Source organism: Cebus imitator, unplaced genomic scaffold (assembly GCF_001604975.1).
Source record: "Cebus imitator isolate Cc_AM_T3 unplaced genomic scaffold, Cebus_imitator-1.0 Scaffold55, whole genome shotgun sequence".
In the NCBI taxonomy this organism is placed as follows: domain Eukaryota; kingdom Metazoa; phylum Chordata; class Mammalia; order Primates; family Cebidae; genus Cebus; species Cebus imitator.
The window spans coordinates 4,643,909-4,668,235 of record NW_016107370.1 but is presented as its reverse complement, the minus strand read 5'-3'; the positions used below and the strand labels follow the sequence as shown (position 1 = coordinate 4,668,235).

Genomic DNA, 24,327 nt, shown 5'->3' with positions numbered 1-24,327 from the left:
AAAGACCCTAGAAGAAAACCTAGGCAATACCATTCAGGACATAGGCATGGGCAAGGACTTTCTACTTGATTCTTTTATGAAAACAGCACTGGGTATCCCTAGGGGAGGCCGCCAAGCTGCTTAAGTGAGATCAAAGGTTCCAGGAGCATGTGCTCTTCAGAACGCAGGTTTCTCGAAGAAAAGGGAGGAAATTCTGTGGTTGGAGAGTTCGGGAGGTGGGGCTACTGGTCTGTTCCTGTAGGAAATGTACAGTGTTCACACACTACCACAGTGGACAGCCTGCAGCTAGGAGCTCTGCTAACTTTTTTAAATAAAATAAAAATGCAGGGGTGGGGGAGGTATGGTAGAGTTCCCTGATCTGGAGAAAAGTAACCACTCCCTAAATAAATGGCCAGAGAAACACCCCATTAGAAATCCTGTCCTTCTGCTACCGCTTGGGGAGGAAGCAGGCATAGGAGAATGCACATCGCATGGCATCTGGGGATACTGCAGCCCCTCTCCAGGGAGTCCCTGGTCTTCAGGACGAAAATTACCTACTTGAGACCAATAGGCAGCTGGGGGAGCCCTAACTCCCATGCTTGATTCAGCCCTGACTCGGAGAGCTTTCCACAAAGCTTCATTCAGAAGCTTGGTCTGGCGGTGAGGACGGGCCTGTGTGAGCTCTCCGTTGGTAACCAGCTCTTCTCAGTTGACCAGGACTCTTCCAGGGTTGGCACTGAAAGTCCTGAATTCCAGGAATCCCCTCAGACCTGGGTGAACCTGGACATTTGGTCACCTTAGCTCTCTTAGAAAAAAGACAAAGCATTCAATCCAATCTAATTTTGAAAAGAAAATAAGAACTAGAGGTCTGTCCACAGGAGTTGCAAAAGATCGCCTTTAACCTGGGTAATTCACCCTCTGCTTATTTTTGTTGTCTTTTCATCTGTTTCCTGGTAGTAAATCTCAGAGAAAATGTACTGTGGGGTTGCCTGGGGCTGGGTAGGGCGTGGTAGCTGGGGACGGCTGGCTCAGAAGCCAGGGAAATCTCTGAAGGTAGAGAGAAGCTGGCTGCACCCTGGGGCCTGTGGAAAGAAAGAGCAGGCCAGCTGGTCTGGGCCCTAGGTGCCCCCCTTCCCCAGAAGCTGCTCAGCCCTGCCCTCCTAGGGCCTTTCCCTCCTCCCTTCGCTTCAAACCTGCTTCCCCACAGTGCACTGGAGCAGATTAGTCCATGCTTTGCACTGTTTCATTTTGGAGAGGGAGCAAGGCTCTGGGAAAAACACTAAAGCATGTCCTTGGCTCTTTTCACGCCACACTTCTTTTCCTTGCTTCTTGTCTTCTTGCATCCTTGCCTGCTATCATTTTTATTTTTCTTTCTTTTCTAGGACTCATTAAGTCCCACTACTGTCAAGCCCAAGTGTCACTACCGCCCCCTTGTGTTTTCTTGACGGAAGAACGCAGCCCCAGGGCTGCCCACACACCTAGAGAGAACTGTAGGGCTGGAAAGGTGGGATACCTCTTCCTACCCATCATAAAGGTCACAGCTGACACTCGATAGGAAAAGACAGGTTAACAAGAGGAAAGCATAACAAATTTACTTTAATCAGAGTTTTACATAACACAAGAGCCTGCAGGAATAAAGACCCAATGACTCAGGATAAACCATCTGTTTGTATGCTTAGGTTCCATGAAGAATAGACAGCTGTGTTGAAATGTGATTGGACAAGGGGAATGGTCTAATGGTGATAGATCGAGGCAGGGAGACCCAGCGAGTTCTCTCCAGATTCTTTTTTGGCTTCTCCATGCAACATTTCTCCTCCTGGGTATGGGGCAGGATCCTTCTGAAAAGAGAAAAGGGAGAAAGGAAAGAGTGACTTTTTCAGGCTTTATGGCTTGCTTTGGGGGAGAAGGGTCCTAGTTTTATGAGCCACCTTGGAGAAGAGGAATTCTGGTTTCTATGACTTGCTTTGGGAGACAGAGGACAGGAGAAGGGCAGAGAGGGAGACTGCTTCTGAGGCCACTTCTGAGGTCTTCTGATCTCCTTTAGTTTAAAGCACTCAGTGTGCCAAAGCACCATACTTTGGGGTGATGTTTTTTGGAGCCTCAACAGAACCAAAGACTGGGTGTACGAACAGCTGTGAATAGATGGAATGCCAATTGATTAAATACGGTTGGCAGGCCAGGCATGGTGGCTCGTGCCTGTAATCCCAGCACTTGGGGAGGCTGAGGCAGGAGGATTGCTTGAGCTCAGTAGTTCAAGACCAGCCTGGGTAACACAGTGAGACCCATCTCTACAAAAAAATAAAATAGTAGCCAGGCATAGTGGCATGCTCCTGAAGTCCCAGCTACTGGGGAAGCTGAGGCAGGAGGATCACTTGAGTCCAGGCAGTCGATGCTGTAGTGAACAAGACCATGCTACTGCACTCTAGCTGGGCAGCAGAGCAAGACTCCGTCTAAAAAATAAACAAACAGGGTTGGCAAAGGAAATACATGCTAACTTAGGTGAAATTCAGACTGGGTGGCCTGAATGGCATCTGGAAAGCCCGAAGGCCTTGAGTAACTGGGGAATTCCCTAAGATAGAACACCTTGATCTCGTCTATGTACAATGAGCCAGAGAGGGTCTTTATCTTAAGATTTGATAAGCACATAAGGGCAGGGACTGTGCCTATCTTAATATTGAATTTTTAATTCTTGGCACAGAGACCTGTATGGGAGTCAGATTTATATCGTAATTACATTATTAGTAATTACACATGAACAGAGAACACTATCATGTTTTACTACATGCAGGGCACTGTTCTAAATATTTTATATGTATTATTCTGCCTATTCGTTACAAGCACCCTATAAACTATCTCTCCCATTTTACAAACAAGGAAAGTAAGGCTGAGAATACGCAACTCACCTAGGGGAACTGACAGGGTCAGGCTTTGAATCCAGGCTGTCTGGTACATGTGCTGTCTCACAAACTCTTCCATTATATGTCTCTCATTTATATGAATCTATATTTTGTCACAATTAAAGATCATCTGCTGTTAGCAAAATAACATGCATTTTTTTGGGGTGGTGCAGTTTCCCTCTTGTTGCCTAGGCTGGAGTGTAGTGGCACAATCTCGGCTCACTGCAACCTCCGCCTTCCAGGTTGAAGTGATTTTCCTACCTCAGCCTCCCAAGTAGTTGGGATTGCAGGTATCCACCATCACGCCCAGCTAATTTTTTTTTTTTTTTTTTTTTTTTTTTTTGAGACGGAGTCTAGCTCTGTCACCCAGGCTAGAGTGTAGTGGCACAATTTTGGCTGACTGCAACCTCCGCCTCCTGGGTTCAAGCAATTCTCCTGCCTCAGCCTCCCAAGTAGCTGGGACTACAGGTGCAGGCCACCATGCCCAGCTAATTTTTCTATTTTTAGTAGAGATGGGGTTTCACCATGTTGACCAGAATGGTCTCAATCTCTTGACCTCGTGATCAGCCCGCCTTGGCCTCCCAAAGTGCTGGGATTACAGGTGTGAGCCACCGTGCCTGGCCATTTTTTTGTATTTTTAATAGAGATGGGGTTTCACCATGTTGGCCAGGCTGGTCTTGAACTCCTGACCTCAGGTGATCCACCCTCCTTGGCTTCGCAAAGTGCTGAGATTATAGGAGTGAGCCACTGCACCTGGCCAAATGCACTTTTTAATCTAGAAAAATGATACATTATGGTTTGTACTTGAGTACTGAAAACCAGCCAGAGTTTTTAAATATTCTTAACTGCTAAACACCTTCATCAAATAATGCATTTGTATATAATTTAAATTAAACTAAATTTGGCCTGAGGCTGCCCTTGTACCTTGAGTCCCTATATAATGAACTGCGGCCTAACTTAGTACATAAGCAAACTGAAGGCCTAATTGAGGAGTATATTTTATGTAACATCTAGCTGAGTCTTAGCCAATCACAGGCTGCCAACTGATCAGACCATGCCCAGATAAGGCAAACACAGAGCTGTAACCAACTGAGTGATTCTGTATCTCACTTCCATTCCTGTCTATAAACGCCCCAGCTTAAGGACATAGCTGTCAGACCCTCTAATGGTTCTGAAGGCTGCCTGATTCTCGAATCATTCTTTGAGCAAATAAATTCTGTTAAATTTAATTTGTCAAAAGTTTTTCTTTTAATGAGGTAAAGGGCAATGTTTTGATAAGTATTAATACATATTTCTTTTACCTTTCTAAAAGCCACGCCTTTTGCCTAGTTGGCCCCAGACCCATTTGCCTTGGGGAAAAAAAGAGGGTTGTGTGGGACTGGGGATTTGTTGAAATACAGTGTGAATGCAGAGAAAGACAAGATAGCATTTAGAATCTGATGTGTGAGAGATAATTAAGATCTTTTTTCCAATTAACCACCCACCCCCACCCCACCCCCTACACCTTAACATACCCAATCCTGGGTAACCCAGCTCACATAGTTCTCCTGCTGGGGAGAACAGAATTGTTATCAGAGTGAAAGCTTGAGATGTGTCGCCAGGTAATAGGAGAAACTAGAGTCTTCTGGCCCCAGGGAATTGTGAAAAGGCTTGGAGAAGGAGGCAGACCGGAATGTGTTGTGTGTGCCCACACTTGGGCCTTATTTGTCTTTGGCTCAAGGAGGGGCGAAAGAAAAAGCCAAGGACAGAGGAAGGTTCTTCTGAACCAGATACTCCTTAGGACATCGAAGAATCTCTCTGGATCAGTTCTCAGACCTGCATTGCTCAACCTGGGAGGCAGCCATGCCACATGTACTCTCACTACAGAGAGAGGCCCTGGGTGGAACGATCCTGGGCTGCCTTCGCATCCCACATCACATGGGTGCTGAGCTAAGAACCACGGAGCTTTCCGTAGGCCTGCTGTGGTGGGCTGGAAGGGATTTCAGGGCTGTTGCTGGAGTTGGTGGAGGTCTTTGGGAGCAGAGGACCACCAGGATGGCAGGCTAAGTGGAGGCTGAGCTGGGACTGAGGGGTCAAAAGTAGTGAGAATTGAGTTAATTTGGGGGGTGTCGGGGTGAGCCAGAGTATGGCACCCAAGCAGAGCCCAAACCAAGAAAGACCAGGTAATAATTTATACTAGTTGTAGAATTCAGCCATGAATGCCTGCAAAGCCAGCAGCCACACACTCCCAAGACAGCTAGGCAGTGTCCACAGGAGAAAGGCTGGGGGAGGTTGAAGCTATTTGAGAGCCTGAGGACTTTTCACTAAGAGGCACTTTCACTTCCTAAGGCGTTGTGTACATCATTATAGTGAATTTATTTTTATTTATTTATTGTATATTTTTATAGAGATGGGGTCTCACTATGTTGCCCAGGTTGGTCTCGAACTCCTGGCCTCAAGCGATCTTCCTGCCTCAGCCCCCCAGTGTGTTGGGATTATAGGCACGAACCACTGTGCCTGGTGAGATTTAGTTTTAAACTGGTTTGGTCATTTAGTTAAAATGTTTTAAAGTCTAAAAATCATGGGAAGGACATTTCTTTGATTACTCATGAGTAAAATAAAACATTCTGGCTGGGCCCAGTGGCTCACACCTATAATCCCAGCACTTTGGAAGGCTGAGGTGGGCAGATCATGAGGTCAGGAGATCAAGACCATCCTGGCTAATATGGTGAAACCCTGTCTTTACTAAAAATACAAAAAATTAGCTGGGACGCGCCTGTAGTCCCAGCTACTTGGGAGGCTGAGGCAGGAAAATTGCTTGAACATGGGAGGTAGAGGTTGCAGTGACCCAAGATAAAACCACTACACTCCAGCCTGGGTGGCAGAGCAAGACTCTTTCAAAAAAAAAAAAAAAAAAAAATCTGTATTCTCTGTGTGTAGGTGAAAGTTTGCAACCCCACTATGCTAGATACATCCAGGCAAATACATTGAGGATCATGCCCATATTGATGATTCTGTTTTCACTCTGAGTTGTATTTTTATGCCCCCAGTTACTTGCTTTGCTAGCTTCCTGAAGGTGGTAGCATCTATACTGAAAGTAGAAGTTGTGGCAGGGGGCCACTGGATTGTCACATGAACAGGTCAAATAATTACAATACCCACATTTGCTAACTACACCAGGCCTCAGCTGTTTCATGTATGTAGCGATCTGAATAGTTCAAATGTCTTGTTTATTTAATTTATTTTGCAAAGCCTTTCAAAGTTGAGTTATAATTCACATATCATACAATTCACTCTTTTAAAGTGAACAATTCAGTAGTTTTTAGTATATTTACAAAATTATGCAATCATCACCACTCTCTAATTTTAGAACATTTTTGTCACCTCAAAAAGAAACCCTATAGCCCGGGGGTTCCCAACCTATGGGTTGTGGACTGGTACCAGTTCGTGGCCTGTTAGGAACTGGGCCGCACGGCGGGACTTGAGTGATGCAGTAGTACCTCCAGAGCTCCGCCTCCTGTCAGATTGTCAGCAGATCCTCAACGAGGCTCAATCCTATTGTAAACTATGCAAGCGAGGGATCTCGGTTGTGCACTCCTTATGAGAATCTAACAAATGCCTGATGATCTGAGGTGGAACAGTTTCATCCCCAAACCATCACCTCCCCATCCCCCTCCCCTGTCCCTTGGAAAAATTGTCTTCCATGAAATGGATCTCTGGCGCCAAAAAGGTTGGGGGAAAAAACGGGTCCCTGGTGACAAAAAGGTTGCCGTAACTGTCAGTAGTAACTCCTCATTCCCTTCATTTCCCAGTCCCTACCACTAATCTACTTTCTGTCTCTAAAGATTTGCCTATTCTGGACTTTTCATCTAAGTGGAGTCATGTTTTTGGTGTCTGGCTAATTTCATCTAGGATAATGTCTTCCAGGTTCATTCACGTTATAGCGCATATCACAACTGTATTCCTTTTTATGGCTAATGAATATTCCATTATATGGATATACCACATTTTGTTTATCCATTTACCAATCAGCAGACAATTGAGTTGTTTTCACTTTGTGTGTGTGTGTGTGTGTGTGTGTGTGTGTGTATGTGACTATTACAAATAATGCAGCTTTGGACATTGGTGTACAAGTTTTTCTGCAGACATAAACTTTCAGTTTTCCAGGTATATTCCCAGCAGTGGAAACACTGGGTCATATAGTTACTCTATATTTAATGTTTTGAGGAACCACCAACCTATTTTTCGAAGTTGCTGTACGGTTTTACATTCTCACTAACGGTATACAGGGGTTCATGTTTCTCCACATCCTTGCCAACATTTGTTATTTCCCACCTTTTCGATGACAACCATCCTATCAGGTGTGAAGTAGTATCTTGTGTTAATTATCTTTTTTTTGGTTTCAAATAATTAACTTTTTGGGTGGGTTATAGACATTTTAGTAAGGTTCTCTTATTCCTCTTAACATTGCTTCATGAATTTTTTTTTTAATTTTATCTTTGTAGTTTACTACTATTATACCTTTTGTGATTCTACAAGAAACACTTCTACTAGACTTTTTAAGCAACTGATGAATCATATGACTTTATATATAATTTTAATTGCATTATATGTGGAGCTATTTCTTTACCTTTGAAAGCCCCAAAAGAAAGTTACTTCAGGTCTTCAGTTATCCCCTCTCTGGTGGCATGGGGTAATATTTGTGCCCTGTCACACTCTGTATGACAGATGTGTGACCAAACCTTACTCTGTTAATAACTTTACTTTTTAATTGAACTTTTACCCGTCACGGGCTGAGGGACAGGTTATATAGCTGATTCTGAGTTAATTACAACTGCCATTATTTTTTATTTGCAGTGCCTGAGCAAGCAGTAAAACAGTAAGTTAAGTCACATTTGCAATGGGATCATGACTCAATTAGTGTTTTTGAATAATAGGCAATAGCAATTAAGGTCATGGCAATCGCAGAAGCAGCATTATGTGGTAGCCTGGCCTCAGCAAATATTTTAGCATGTTCAGAGAGAAGGCAGAAAGGAGACAGAACATACAGGTAGAGGCCCTCTCCTTCATGTCCCTTGCAAACTGGGAATGGAAGTTCTTGAGAGTATCTTCCATAATGTTTCAACAACAGTTTATCAGCTTCTATGTCAGAAGCTCAAAATTCAACGTAAAACTCATAGGTAATACAAGGCAATAATGTGAGTTCAGTTAACCTTGTCTGTGAAAAGTCAGACTCCTGAGATGTACAATCTGAGTCAGACTCCTGAGTCAGACTCCTGAGACGTACAATCATATGCAAACATTGATATGTACGTGGACAACAGGATAGGCAGGGGAAGAGTAATAGCTCTTTCATGATTGGCTTTGTAAACCCAAACATATGTAGTTTCTTCTACATTGGGAGTAAATATGGCCATCTTCAGGATGAGAAGACTGAGGCACAGTGTGTTCATGTAACTAGGTTATGATCCTTCCAGTAGGGACCTGGGTGAGCATCTGGTTCTCATTTTAGATTTCAGCTGCCCGTATCACCATCTCTTCCAAACTGGAAGTAGCAACACTGTTGCCTGCAGCCTCTTATTTTATGCTGATAATTAAAAAAAAATATCTTTGGAGAATAAAGAAAATTTTAATACAAAAGATGAGGCATTATGAACATCAGGCCCAAGAATGGCTACAAAAAAGAGGGAACTCAGATTAGTGATCTGAGTGCTGTTCAGACAGACATCAAACCATCCCTGAGAGTCAGGAGAGGTGATTAGAAGAGAGACTAGGTTCAGAGATAGACCAATGATGACAATGATGACTAAGGACCATCCCCTTGCTCCTACCACAACCTCCTCACAGTCCCAGTTGCCGAGAAGCCCAGTCCTTGTCCCAGCTCAGGGCAATAGAGTAGTTTGTCTAAGCATGCTTCTCTGGACCACTTATGGATACCTCCTCTCCAGCTTGCAATAATTGTATCTGGAACCTCGAGTCCACAAAAAAAGACCCAATGGTGGTCACTTTGCCATAACATCAGTGAAACTTACACACAAGGTGTTGCAGGTTGGGTCCATAGGAAGCACATGAAGAATAGCTTGCAGGAAGTTTTTTGAGGAATGCTTTTCAGAATGAACACTGACAGGGAAAGGGCAGAAAGCAGGACTGAAGGGAGAGGGTAAGGGTGAATAATACTGTGAGTAAAGACGTCGACACAGGAATAAGATCAGCCTGTTCGATTGCAGTGTAGGATGACATCACAGCAACAGGATCAAAGCCTGAAAAGGGATATTGAGGCAAGACAGTGGAGGCGATATCAAGAGCCAGGGTAAAGTTTTGAGTCAATAAAGAATGCTGACCAAGGGGAGAATCTAAATGCCGAGAGTGAACAGGAATGTTGACGCCATAGGGAAACTCTAAGGAGCAAGACCTGAGGAGATTTAGGTCAGAAAACGGCAAGCTCTTTGGATTAGCTCCAAATGAGAGATGGAAGTTGGGAGGCTGAGGGTTAGTCAGGTCAGATATTTTAAAAGAAATATGCATTATGTACTTATCATTCCTTTCTATCTTCCAGGGGTTAAAAAAAATTATTCCTCTTTTGACATTTAAGACTCCTACTTTTTAATTTAAGATTAGAAATTTTTCAGGATGGAATTGATGAAACTCAAAACATGCCACCGCAACATACGGCACCTTAGCATATTGAATTTTTTGTTGTGGTTGAGACAGGGTCTCACTCTGTCACTTAGGATGCAGAGGACAGTCACAGCTCACTGCAGCCTCGACCTCCAGAACTCCTCCTACCCCAGCCTCCCAAGTAGCTGGGACTACAAATGTGCACCACCAAACCTGGCTATCTTTTAATTTTTTTTTTTTTTTTTTTTGTAGAGATGGGCCCTTGCTGGCATGGCTCTGGTCAGGGAGGGGTTTATCTTATGGTTGGAATGTTTCCGGTGGGAGATGTCATTTGTGGTTTATGTTCATGCTGACCTTAGCCATTAGGCCGATGCCCTTTGGATTTAGGTGGTTTTTGATCAAGGGGAACTTTAGAATGGCTGTGCTTGTCCAAGACGGTGATGCTCCTGCTCTGTCAGAAACCAATCCTTCAAGAATATTAAAGGACCACTGTATGTGCTATAATCTTGCCAGATTGTTATATTGTATTGTCAAGTAGACATAAAATATTTAAAAATAAAGAAAATAAAAGTAAAGGTTTCGGCTGCTATTGTCTGTAGAAGACAAGGTTATAGGGTACTTGGAGTGAGGGTTCTGGATCCCAGGTGTGAGGACTGTTAAAATGAGTCTTTGGAAGCAAACCTCTGGTGACTCCTGAAACAAATCATGGGACAACCAATTACGGTAAAATTAAATTCCAGGGTGGATTATCAAGGGGCCCTGGCTTGCCTGGATGGCTACATGAATACAGCCCTAGAGCAGGCGGAATATGTAATGGACAACCGAGGAACAAGCATGGGTCTGCATTTAACCATGAAAACCAAGCGTTCTACACCAGTGCACAGAAGAAAAGGACGTGATGACACCAAGAGAGCAATGCTTTTCAAACACAGAGATCTTTTTTATGAAACCGTTTTTTGCTTCTTTTGTGATATAATTTGTCCATGATTTTATAATAGTTGGTGAGTTTTCACTGACATATAAGATAAATGTATAAAATCGTGAATTTAATTGTGAAGGGTTCTTTCACATTTATGTTTCAGTCATTTTCTTTTACCTCGTGTCAATGTACGAAATGCTAAGATAATTTTTTAAAGATGAATTACAAGTAAAAATAATTTCAACTTAAAAATAAAGCAAGCCCAGGCATGGTGGCTCACTCCTGTAATCTCAGCACTTTGGGAGGCTGAGGCAGGTGGATGCCTTGAGCCCAAGAGTGGGAGATCCCACTGGGCAACATGGCAAAACCCCATCTCTACAAAAAGCCAGACATGGTGAAGTGTGCTTGTGATCTCAGCTACTCCAGAGGCTGACGTGGGAGCATCGCCCGGGGCCTGATTGTGGTGAGCTGTGATGGTGCCACTGCACTGCAGCCTGGAAGATGGAAGGAGATCTTCTTCTTATTTTATTAAAAAATAAAAATAATAAAGCAAAATGACAGTTTCTTCCTACACTTCACTCTGAAGACCAGTGTGCTAGAGGGTTGCTTTGCTCAGGGTGTAGTGGGGGGAAATCCTAATGAATCTGTAGCCACTGATTTTAGATTCTGACTGTCCACTTAACTATTATATAATCTCCTCTGAGTTTCTTAGTTTCAGCAAAATGACAGATCTAGGAACCCCCAGGTAGCTCCAACTAGATTCCTGGCTGAGCTTTAGTCTGTTTTGGCACCAAATCTATTTTGGTGAATATGCAAAAATCACTGTGCCTTCCAGCAGCCCTAATCGAGGGAGGGCAGGCAGGGAAAAAAGTACAGTTGGTGGTTCCTATACTAACTGCAGGAAGAGGGTCAAGGCTTTGATTTTCATCTTTAAAGAACCTTACTTAGCATTCAAAGCCAAAGTTTGCCCTTTAGTTATGAAAATTTCTCAGTGGCTCCCTGTCACCAGATATTAAGGACTGTTAGAAAAGGAGAGGAGAGAGAAATTTTTATTTACTTGCAAATGATCCAGGCTCCAGAGTATTTAGAATGCAAATCCAGCTTGCCTTCCAGTCGCTTAGATATGAATTAAACCTTCCACCTAACAGCCAGTGTAGTTGAAAGGCCCTCCCTGGGGTAATAGGGTTTTTTACCTGAGGAGCCCTTGGGGGGAAAAAGGGGAAAGGCCAGGTCCTGAGAATGCAGCATCTATTGTGATGCGAATGTGCCCTGAGCAGTTGTGAGTAGTAAGTTCTCAGCTCAGTCTTCCCCTCTATCAAGTTTTGGTTGCTTATGGGGTGAAACGCCACATTCATACAGATAATAAACATGAACTATGCTAAAGATTTTACCTAAACTGGCGAGGTGTAACAATCAAGTCAAAGGAAAAGTTAAAAAAGCACTAACATATGGAGTACAGAAATGTTGAAATTAATTTGCAAAAGCCTCTCCACCCCCAAGATTTTTTTTACATTAGGAGAGGGAAGTTCATGGAACCCCTACCAGATAGGACAGAATTCACATGTCTGTAGTCAATAATTATTTTGCATTGCCATTAGTCTGACACAATCATAGATTTGTAAAATAGGTCCTAGGCAATCAGATAACCCAGAGAGGGGTCCTCTGAAACCTAAGCCATGCGTAGATTTTCAGTGAAGCACAAATGTGTCCCCATTGCTTAGCCCCGGGGGGTTAATGGAAGGGTGCCCACTGGAGTTGTGCAGTGCAGGGGCTGGTGGGCCCGCCTTGTATTCACAGTCCCTCATCTCTCCTCCTGTCATTTCCTTTGGTGACTTTTTACCAGAAAGGGGCCCTGATCCAGATCCCAAGAAAGGGTTCTTGGATCTCGCACAAGAAAGACTCTGGGTAAAGTGAAAAGACACAGATTAAAGTGAAAGCAAGGAATAAAGAATGGCTGCTACATAGGCAGAGTGGCCCTGAGGGGTGCTGGTTATCTACATCTATGGTTATTTCTTGATTATATGCCAAACAAGGGGTGGATTATTCATGAGTTTTGTGGGAAACTGGGGGCCTGGGGGGGTGGCAACTCCTGAAACTGAAGGTTCCTTCCTCTACTTTTCAGACCATATAGGGTAACTTCCTGACAGTGCCGTGGCATTTGTAAACTGTCAGGCGCTGATAGTGTCTTTTGGCATACTAATGTATTATAATTAGCATATAATGTGCAGACGACCAGAAGTCACTTTCACTGTCATATTTGTATCGGTGGGAAGGATTTGTCTGGCTGCTTTACCACAAACTGTTTTATTAGCAATGTCTTCATGACTGTAAGTGCTGACCTCCTGTCTCATCCTGTGACTTAGAATGCTTAACCTCCTGGGAATGCAGCCCAGTAGGTCTCAGCCTCATTTTGCTCAGCGCTTATTCAAGATGGAGTCACTCTGGTTCAAATACCTCTGACATCTTGAAGGTCTGGCTTTAAGTGCAGCTCTCAAGCAGAGCACCCACATAGAACTCCTCTCAATTCCCAACATTTATGTTTAGTTCTCTTAGTTCCTACTACCCTTGTGATACCTGGGCAGAGGTCGGAGAAGAAGGAAGATGTCTGTCACTCTTTGTATATTTCTATGGACGACCTCTTCTTCTTTGGGTGCTGTATGAGGAGGCTGGGGCGAAGAAGAGAAGAGATTAAGGAAGGGAAAAATAAGGTTCCCTCTCCCTTTCATAGTTCTTAGTGAGATGGAGCTCTGTAACAAAAGACAGAATAAAAGAAAAACAAGCAGAAGTTTATGAACATGCCTGGCTTATGTGTACATGGGAGATACCCAGGAAGAAATAAGTAAATCTCAAAGATGTTGCTTTGAGTTCAGACATAAATACCATCCTTATCTGAAACAAAGAAAGAAGGGTGTGGGGAAGGCTAGTTATGGGGAGGTATCCACAAAAAATATGGTGTATTAGGCCATTCTCATATTGCTATAAAAAATACCTGGGTAATTTGTCTTTTATTTTATATTTTATTATACTTTAAGTTCTGGGTACATGTGCAGGACGTACAGGTTTGTTACATACTTATACACATGCCATGTTGCTTTGCTGCATTTATCACCCCATCATCACATTAGATGTTTCTCCGAATGCTGCCCCTCCCCTCTACCCCTACCCCCTGCTATCCCTTCCCTAGCCCCCTACCCCGACAGGACCCAGTGTGTGATGTTAACTTCCTTGTGTCTGTGTGTTCTCATTGTTCACCACCCACTTATGAGTGAGAACATGCGGTGTTTGGTTTTCTGTTCTTGTGTCAGTTTGCTGAGAATGATGGTTTCCAGTTTTATTCATGTCTCTGCAAACGACATGAACTCATCCTTTTTAATGGCTGCATAGTATTCCATGGTGTATATGTGCCACATTTTCTTTATCCAGTCTATCACTGATGGCATTTGGGTTGGTTCCAAGTCTTTGCTATTGTGAACAGTGCCACAATAAACATACGTGTGCATGTATCTTTATAACAGAATGATCTATAATCCTTTGGGTATATACCGGATATTGGGTAATTTATAAAAAAAAAAAAAGAGGTTTAATTGGCTCATAGTTCTGCAAGCTGTACAGGAAGCACGGTGCTGGCATCTGCTCAGCTTCTGAGGAGGCTTCAGGAAACTTCCAATGATGGTGGAGGCAAAGGGGGAACAAGCACTTCTCATGGCCTCAGCAGGAGCCAGAAAGGTGGGACCACATACTTTGAAACCACCCAATCTTATAACTCACTCCCTATCACAGGAACAGTATTAAGGAAATGGTGCTAAGCCATTCATGAGAAATCTACCCCCATAATCCAGTCACCCTCCTACCAGACCCTACCTCCAATGTTGGGGATTATAATTTAACATGCGATTTTACGGGGACACAGATCCAAACCATTTTACCTGGTAAATAAGAATAAGTTTGTTATACAGATTTGTCAATAAGTTTGTTACGCAGATTTGCCTTCTCTGTTCAGAGTTTCTTGTGATTTAGAGTCATTCTTCTCTTCCTAGCACAGACTGGGAGACAACCTTAAATACGGAGATTTCCATCCTAGCATGGTGGCATGTGCTTGTAGTCCTAGCTACTTGGGAGATGAGAGGTTGACTTGATCTGAGCAGGTGGTGACCAGCCTGGGCAACATAGTAATACTTTGTTTATAAAAACAAAAACAGCCAACACAAATGGAGATTTCCTTCCTAGATGTAGATTTCCTTACAACAGGTAATGGGTAACTTTTACTGTGTCAGGGCTTCTCCTGTGTCTGCAGTTTCTTAAAATAATTAGCCGAAAATAATCCTTATGCCAAGAGGCATATTTTGGGGTGGCATATTCTGGTTCCCAATAAGAGTATGGTGCAAAGTTCTGATTGCGTAACCAGTTGAGATGTGCCTATAGAGTTTTGGGGTGCTCGGCCGGAAACTGTGTCTAAATCTTGTGCTCTTTTAATACTTCAGCCAATTTGCAGAGATAGGGTAGAGAGTGTGCCCAGTAGAGAAAGCAGAAAAGGAAAAGGTCCAAGACTAAAATGAGGGGCTTTGGGAAGATGTTTCTCTCCATGTAATGCGGAGGATGGTTGAATCCATGCCAACCAAGCTGCTAAGTAAACCTGGATTAAACAATATGCCACAAAATTAGTGTTCTCAAAACCCATCCTGTCTTCATAAGTTCTCTCCATGTAGTTTGATTTTCCCAGTCAAGTTAATTTTCAGAACAAATCAACACAAAACAAAGAGAAAATCTCTGCCTCAGCAGAAGAAACATGGGCAGGAGGTGGGTTTATCATCACGGTAAGGAAAGCTACACTTTTCTTCTGAAGGCTCAGTAATTGAGTTTGCTGCTGAAATAAACTCACTAGAGACAGGCTGACAGGAGAAAAGGCATACAACAGTATTAACATGCAAGTGCGCAAAGGGTGTATGAAGTCTGAACACCTGAAGAAGCGCCAAGTGGCTGAAACTTAAATACTCTCTTCATAGGGGAGAGCAAAGTATGGGATGGAGGCAATTTTAGAGGAAGAGTAAATGGTTTTTAGTGGAGATATATGGGCTCAAAGAATAGACAATAGCCTGGGACAACGTTTCTCTCGACTCTGGGAAAGATGGAGACAAGTTTTGGGAAGGTGAGGGACAGAACTACGCTGCAGACAATGGTTGTCTTATCAGGCTGATAAAGTGTCTCAAGTAAAAGGCCTCAGAAGAATAGATAAAAGGTCTGTACAGAGGGGTATGGGAACAGCTTTCATTCTTCTTCAGTGACTAGTCTTCCCCTGACAATGACATTTTAGTCAAGGATTTGAAGGTAATTGTGTTTCTTTCGGTAGTACTGTCCTCAGATAACTTCCCTAGAGAGAGCTCCTCCTTGTGCTTGGAGGAAGAAAAAGGCAAGGTCAGAGAGACCTTGCTTCTGAGGCAGCTTCTAAGGCCTTCTAATTTCCTTTAATTCAAAGTGCTTGGTATGCCAAAGGATCATACTTTGGGGTATTGTTTTCTGAGCTTCAACACCCTTGGTCCGCATAATACGGCCTGGAATTGAAGCAGAACAGTTGGTTTTTCTAGCTGAGATCCCAAAGAGATGCATTCAGTAGTGAAACCACCGTTGCAAAATTATAACTGAGACAGTGCAAGAGATCTGACCTAACCAACTCCATCCTCCTCCCAACCTCCAGGTTGTCCTTGTTCCTTCCAGGGTATAAGCCAAGCTGACATTTGGGAAGCACTAGTTTATAGTTTGAAGCAAAGTTGATAACAGCCATTTACCCAAACCCCCTTATTGCCTTTGGACTAGACTACCTTTATATGACTAACCAGTTAGCCAAAAGACTGGGAATTATGGTTTAGGAGTCATGCAATTGTAGGCTACAAGATTCTGACCCTCCCCAAATTGCTCCTGGGAATAACATTATTATTGGAAAACCTACGATTAGTGCTTGAGATATTTTGCAGATCTGGCAATTGATGGACCAGCTGGCACCACCCAGATTGATAAACTGGTTCATCTGATCTTCTGATCCCCACCCCCACCCTAGGAGCAGACTCAACACAAGATCACAGCTTTGACTCCATATGATTTCATTTCCAACCCAACCAATCAGCACTCCTAACCACTGGCCCCCAACCCACCAAATTATCCTTAAAAACTCTGATCCCTGAATGCTCAGGAAGACTGATTTGAGTAATAATAAATCAGCCTCCCCCACATCTGGCTCTGTGTGAATAACTCTATTGCAGTTCTCCTGTCTTGATAAATTGGCTCTGTTTAGGCATCGGGCAAGGTGAACCCACTGGGCAGTTACCGTAACCTCTACCTAATGAAACTCTAATTCAGAGCCTCTTAGAAAGAATGAAGCCTTTCAGTGATCAGCATGGGAAGCATTTTGCTTAGTTTATCTCACCTGGGAACCGTGTTCCATATAGCGTTTCATCCAGTTCCATCATCATTGATTGAACATATGGGGACCCACTTGGAATGAAGAGTCGGTATAAAAATTAAGTGGAAGGCATCTGGGATTCAACAGATGCAGAAAGGAGCCTTCTTAAAGCATTCCTTACCTGACTAAAAGCAGGAACCTCTGGTACGTGAGGTTGCCATAAACTCTCTTTTTAGGGCAGGTCTTTGTGAGACAGACCAAAAGTTAACCTACCACAAATTCCCTCTCTTAGGGAGTTTCATGACCATGACAAAGACAGAAAGACCCTTTATCATACACTTTGTTATCTTTCACTTGTTCTTCTAAAAACCCATCTACCTTTCCTTAAAAAAACTTATTTGTTCTTCCCATAGTTGCCTGTGCTTCCATCTTCCTTTTCTCTAGTAATTTAAGTACATAAGGCCGGGCGCGGTGGCTCAAGCCTGTAATCCCAGCACTTTGGGAGGCCGAGGCGGGTGGATCACGAGGTCAAGAGATCGAGACCATCCTGGTCAACATGGTGAAACCCCGTCTCTACTAAAAATACAAAAAATTAGCTGGGCATGGTGGTGCGTGCCTGTAATCCCAGCTGCTCAGGAGGCTGAGGCAGGAGAATTGCCTGAACCCGGGAGGCGGAGGTTGCGGTGAGCCGAGATCGCGCCATTGCACTCCAGCCTGGGTAACAAGAGCGAAACTCCGTCTCAAAAAAAAAAAAAAAAAAAAAATTCTTTATGGACAATTTATCAAGACAGGAGAACTGCAATAGAGTTATTCACACAGAGCCAGATGTGGGGGAGGCTGATTTATTATTACTCAAATCAGTCTTCCTGAGCATTCAGGGATCAGAGTTTTTAAGGATAATTTGGTGGGTTGGGGGCCAGTGGTTAGGAGTGCTGATTGGTTGGGTTGGAAATGAAACCATTGTGGCTCTCAATCACAGAAAAAAGAAATGTGGATCCAGGAGGCATCCAGATGATTGAGATTCACATACCGTCTTAGGTTAAGCAAAGGAAAAGGGGCTTGGGCCTTCTGTACAGAGAAGAGAATTATGAGAAGGTGAGAGGAGGAAATGTATGGTAAATAAGGATTGCCTTGTTATGCAAACAAGAGCGTCTCAGTGATAAGAGTTGTCTCCTGAGTAGCATTCTTCCCAGTGTGGAGGTATTTTTACAAATGGAAACTTCCTTCTTAAATATAAATTTATAAAAGGAAAAATTTATTCTTTAGTTTTAGGCAGAGGAAATTAGAGCTCTCCCTCCATCTGCTGGTTCTCAATTGCCTTTAGCTCAAAATAATCCTCATGCCAAAGTGGCATTTTTTTTTGGAGGGCGGAGGGATGACATATTTGGTACGCTTCATATCCAAGCAAGTCTAGACTTAGGTTAGAACATTTGGTCAAATGATGATGCATTTGGCTGACTAGTTGACTAGGCTGGGCAACTGATTTAAGAGTACTTGACAAAAGGTTACTGCTTATTCTGGCCTCAATCTTCCTGACATGCCTACCTCAGACTCCTTTTTGATGTCAAATTGCTAATTTGAATTTAAACACCGCCTCTCCTTAGGACTTATTAGAATTAGTTGTCTCTGGGCATTACATATTCAGCATTTTGTCTGTGTTCAAAATTCCAGCTAAAGAAAAATTCTCCACATTGCACAAGACATGATGGAATTCGTTCTTTTAACAGCCTTATCTCACTAGCTTTGTGTTTTGCAGAGAAGGCAGCGAGATTCCTTTCCTTTCATGTAATAAAACATAGAGAATAATAGGTCTTACATCAAACCAGAAGCAAAATTACAAGGAAGACAAATATTTGAGAAAGCATCCAAGAATTTTTTGGGAAAAAAAATGTGCCTTGGGAAAATAGATTCCAATCAACACAAATTAATTTCTTAGAAAAAAATTGTTAATATTTCCCCCCTCCTTTATTTCAGCATTGGCATTTTGATTATGAGATTCAACTCGTGCCACAGAGTGAGGGCATGGTTTGATCCTGTCCAATGCAAGTCTTGTTGGAGATGAAAAATAAAATTTCATACTAATAAGGTGTCCACACCTTAATGGATGAGAAATGAATAAGTTCTTCATGGTGCAGGTACCATGTCTTATTCATCTTTATGCCTGAAGTGACAAGCCCAGTCACCTGTACATTAGATGATTGATAAAAGTTTACTGAACTGAATTACTGAAGACAGGTGATTCTTGGGATTTGATGTGTGCTCTTAATCTTTTGAGGCTATTGTCAAGGACAAGTATGAGTGTTTCTGGGAATGTGTATTCCTTCTTATTTTTAACTGTGGACCTGAAGGTTTGTACATGGTTACTTAATCAGCATGGCATAAAATCCAAGAACAGAGCTCATTTACATTCTGCTTTATTTAAATTAGACTTAGGGAAATCTTACTAAGCTTAATTCATTATTAATAAATAATGAATCAATTCAGAAAGGAGACTTCAGTACTGGGGTGAGGGAGGGCTAGTTGCAACCAGGTAGACTGCTAACATTTTAGTGAGTGCTGAATACTACAAACCTGCGTATGAGCAATTCATGGAGTAAGTTTTAAATAGAGCCTTGTCTTGGAATAGAGGAATGACCAGATCAGTGATTGGTTGTTTCTATGTCTCATATCCAGAGTCTAGTTTTCCCCCTGATAAAGTTATAACCGGTAAACAACTGTGCTTTCTACAAAACTGGGAAAGTACTTGCAATGGTCAGGCTTGAGTATTGAATGTGGCAAAGTAAAGTTGCTGAGTGCAGAATGAAAGATAGTGGTCACGTCTCCACTCAAGATTTATTTTCATTGTTTTTAGCTGAGAATAAATGTGGAGATTTTTCAGACTTCTTGAAAATGCAAGTAATCGCTCCCATCGGTGTGCTCTGAAAGCATGTGATACTTGCTGGGATAGATCATGAGCTGACATTACATTTCCAGGCTGGAGCACTGGCCTTTATCAGAGCCTCAGAGGAAAAGGAGGCTGAGATTGAAGCAGGCTGCAAAAGAGCCGACTGCTGAGACCATCACCTTTGCATATAAATTTTAGATCCTTTAATAACATAAAATGGTCTGGGTGTATTAAAATTCCACACTAGGCATTGGCTGGCTGTAATATCCAGGCAAGTATAGAGGAGAGAGAGTCTTCTTTCTACTCATTCTGAGCTCTTAGCCAGGACCCACTGTAACAAAAGATGACTTAACAAGAGAAAAACAAGCAGAAGTCTATTAACATGTCTGCCTCATATATACATAAGAGCTACCCAGGGGAAAATGAGTAAATCCCAAAGACATGACTTTGAGTTCAGGCATAAATACCATCTTTAACTGGAACAAAGTAGGGTGTGGGAAAGGCTGGTTATGAGGAGATAACCAGGAAAAGCATGGCAAACCAGAGTAAGGTTTATTATGCAGACCTGTCAATGCTGTCTTCATTGTTACGTCTCCAGTGATTTAGACTGGTACAGAGAGGAGACATCTTTACGAATGGAGATTTCCTTCATAGTTGTACATTTTCTTTATGTAATTTCTACTCTTGTTTTCAGAGTTTCTCCTATGTCTGCATTTTCTCAAAATAATCAGCTTAAAATAATCCTTATGCCAAAGAGGCATATTATGGTGTGGCTACATGCTGCTTGCCTTTCTTAAATGGTTTTTTGTAGGGGGTGTTAAATCGTTCTACTATTTAAAAGCATCTACCCTTAGTTATGTAGTTCTCATGTGTAAATCTTAAGAATGCAATTTAGGGCAGGCGTGGTGGCTTAAGTCTGTAATCCCAGCACTTTGGGAGGCTGAGGTGGGAGGACTGCTTGAGCCTGGGAGTTCGAGACTAGCCTGAGCAACACAGTGAGACCTCCATCTCAAAAATAATAATAATAATAATAATAATAATAATGCAAATTAATAATCTGATGAAAATCTTTCCACTTTCTTTGGGAATGCCAGAGCAGTGAGTCACTAGAGAACCTTCCAGGGAAGGGAAGTAGCTGCATCCCTGGGCTCGTCACTACTCATTGGCATGCCAGTTGTCTGCCCTGCAGATGAGCCAAGGCATCCTTCAGACAGGAAATAGGATCTTAGTGGGTGGCCACCAAGAGTGCACAGACTTTGAAGCAGAAAAAGACAGCTTCTAGAGCAGCAGGGAAAGGATCCAGGTAAGGGAGCTTCGATCGTCAGGGCCACGGTGGCACCAAGGGGCGTAGCAGAGGGGTTAACTTAGAAGACTAGTTTCTTCCCAATGCCACCCTGTCCCACCATCCATGTTCTAAATGGTTTTGCGGAAATGAATTGATTAATTTCCCATCTTTTAAAACATATATTTCTCCCTTAAGTATCTGTTTTCAGGCGCAAGCACGACTCCAAAAGCTGCTTGGTTCTTCTCTCTCTGTCTCACCCCTTCTGCCTTGTATACCAGACTGCCGGCAAGCAAGGGGGGAGGTGGAGAACAGCTGGGATCTTCCAGTGAAAAGGCTGCCGAGCACAAGAGGAGATGTCAAAAGGCTGGGATTCACGCCCATCAGGAGGTGTGGAGCTCTCTCACTCAGACTTCCTGGGAAATGAAGGAGAAATAATAGGCAGCTCACATTTGTAGCCAGCCAGCCTGGGTGGTATTTCTTGAAGTGAAACGCTCTTAAATCCCTTCTGGGGCCAGAGCTGGTTTGATGAGCTGCAGGATTTGTGTGGCCTGCGTGCTCTTTGGAAGCTGCCTTCGGAAGCTGAAGTAATGGAATCAGGACCTCAGACCCTTTACAGAGTCCCTTCTACACTTGGTTGCTAATTAAGAACATTATGTGGCGTTTAAAACGGCACAATTATCTTCCTTTGGTGGTTCCTGGCTAAATGTAAGCTCCTCGCAGCCGGTGACTGACTTCCCTGGTTTTGAAATAAACATGGGTATAATCTGAATGTGTCAACTACTTATTTCCTAAGGGAGTCTAATGGATAATTTTAAAAATCTAACTTGGACGTATTCGTAATAAGAACCATCCATTTTGCTAAATTCTTTCCTAAGGCAAATAAATACAGTATTTCAGTTGCTTTCTTTGTTCTTGTCAGAATGTTTCAGGTTTAGATTTCTCACCCCAGGGGAAGAAAAATGTGTGTACAAGTACCTTTGGCAAAATTGGTTTGTAAGTGTAGATGAATATGCTTCTGAACAGAGAAGTTCCCCTCCCATGCTTTCTTATGCTATGGGTTGGAAAGGCTGTGTTTCCCTACTTGCCATATGTAAACACAAACAGGCAAACAAACAAACATAATTAAAAAAAAAAAAAGTTCAAAAGAAAACAAGAAGGCCAGAAGCAATCTAATTCCAGTAATATTTTCAATAAATTAATGGCCTGTGCATGTGGCAACAGACACTTGGAAAAGATCAGGCCGACAGATGGCCACAAATAAAGCCACAGGAATACTGGGAAGGATGATAAATATTATCTGCAGGGCATTTTTCATCCCCTTGTTAATTAGCCATTCTGCTTTTCTTACAACAGCTATGCTTATTTTCCTTTTTACTCTGAAATTTTTTCATTTCATACTGCTTTCTTTCAAGCGTTCTCATATTTCCCTCCTGTGGGTTTTTTTTTTTTTTCTATCTCAAATCTGCTTCGATTTTCCATCCTGTGTTCTCTCCCGCATCTCCTTCAACGAGGTTTTTGCAGGGAGAAAGCAAGGACATTTCCTTTGCCTCTTGTCAGCTTCTTAACAATTTTCTTGCTATTAATGTCTAACAACTTTCCAGCCCCAGGGAATACACATATCGTCTTTTTCTATAAATTGTTGTGTGCTGTTCTCACTGCCCACGCTGAAAATGCAACATGGCGTTATTGATCTTATTCTCGCTCTCTTTTCTTCCTCTTAGAAGAATTCAACAAATGAATTGGTTCTGCCCTGTATCTTTGAATGGTTTTTATTTTCTGATGCTCGGTGTGGCAGCCTGGCAAGGCCATTTGGTTAAAAGAACATGGGTCTCTGGAAACAGTCTTTGGTTCATATCTGCTTTTGTCACTTATTAACAGAGTGACCTTGGGGAAGTTCTTTTGTCCCTTTCAGCTAGTGTCTTCATTCCAAGAACAATTCCTACCATCTGAGTTTGCTAATGGGTCTCAGGTAGATGTAAGACATATATCACCTGGCACCTCATTTCATTTCTCTGCTACCAGAAAGCGGAAAGGTCATGACCAGTCAAGGGCCTTCTGAGTCAATCATGATTTTTTTCTTCTGCAGAGTTTAATACCTTCTTCTCTTCCTGCCACAGAAAAAAAAAATTCACAGTTGCTGAATCAAGGAAGACCTTTCTGTTTCTTGAATAGCTTTGACTAGGCACAGTTCTTGAAAAGGATTCTTCTTTGGTTAGAGAAGCCCAAATGCGAGGGCCCATGGTCCAGGAGGCATCTGGTATACCTCTCTTGGTATGCCTACTATCCCATTTTATCGGTATTTCTCAGCAGAGTGGGAGAGAATAGGAGACGATGTTGGGATTCTCTTTTCTGAGTATCAGTTTAGCATTGGCAGAGGGTCGAAAAACTGTAATAAAACTCTCTAAGGATTTGTCTAATTTGAATAACTTAGATCTGAGCCAACTACCACTCCTTGGAGAAGACTTCTCTGACCTTATGATCAAAAATACTTCCCCCAGTCAGCCTCCAGTCATCCGTGTGCTTTGTCCTCATCCCAGCACTCACCACTGTCTGAAATTACTTGCTGGTTTATAAGTGTACTTGTTTAAGATTCTTGTTTGTTCCTCCACTGAAATGTAAACTCTATGATAGCTGGAAATCTCTTATTTTCTTTTCTAAGCCTTATTGCTTAGAAGAGTGTATGACAAAAGTAAGCCCCCAATAAATACCTGTTACATAAATAATTAGGCTATAGATCTCGCTAGTGTTGGAAATGACCCCAGCGTCTATAAAGAAATGAATATAGGAAAAGATAGAGTTCTGGTTGGGCTCAGCCAATCTCACCTGGTTCATCTACATGGCTGGATGTGTATGGCAGGACAGAGTTTCTTTTTGTCAATTCTAACTGCATCCCAGTTGAACACACTGATATATCCATAGCGTAGTGACGACTCAAGAAGAACCAGGCAGCGATTGTGATTTTATTTATTTCAGGGAGCATTGATCACCACAGTTGGTCATTCCTCTTCCTTTGTGAAAACACTTTCTCACTTGTCTTCTCTCTTGACTATCAGCACGACCACCCCACTTCCGTGTCCACTGTTGGCTGCCGTCATCTCCCCACCCTTGACTCTCTTCTCATCTCTGTCAACGTTCAATCTCTAGGTGATTATTTTAGTCACATGGGCTTGTTAGGAGTCAGAAGCTGATACTCCCAAATATGGTGCTTGCATGGGCTGAACTGAAGAAGCCTCAAGGCCTCTCTGACATCTCCCCCCTCCTGACATTTCTCCCTAAACCTTTATCTGTCTAAGATCTAGACCCACCAAAAGGAACAATTGTTTCTTCTTCCCCTCACTGTAAGACCAAGAATGTAATCACACCTGAACAGAA

The 24,327-nt window shown here is 42.7% G+C and overlaps 1 long non-coding RNA gene across 1 annotated transcript in view; it reads left to right on the top strand.

The window, feature by feature from the left end:
- LOC108304584 overlaps positions 1-24,327 on the top strand; it is a 104,821-nt gene that overhangs the window by 62,990 nt on the left and 17,504 nt on the right. The window lies entirely within an intron of this gene.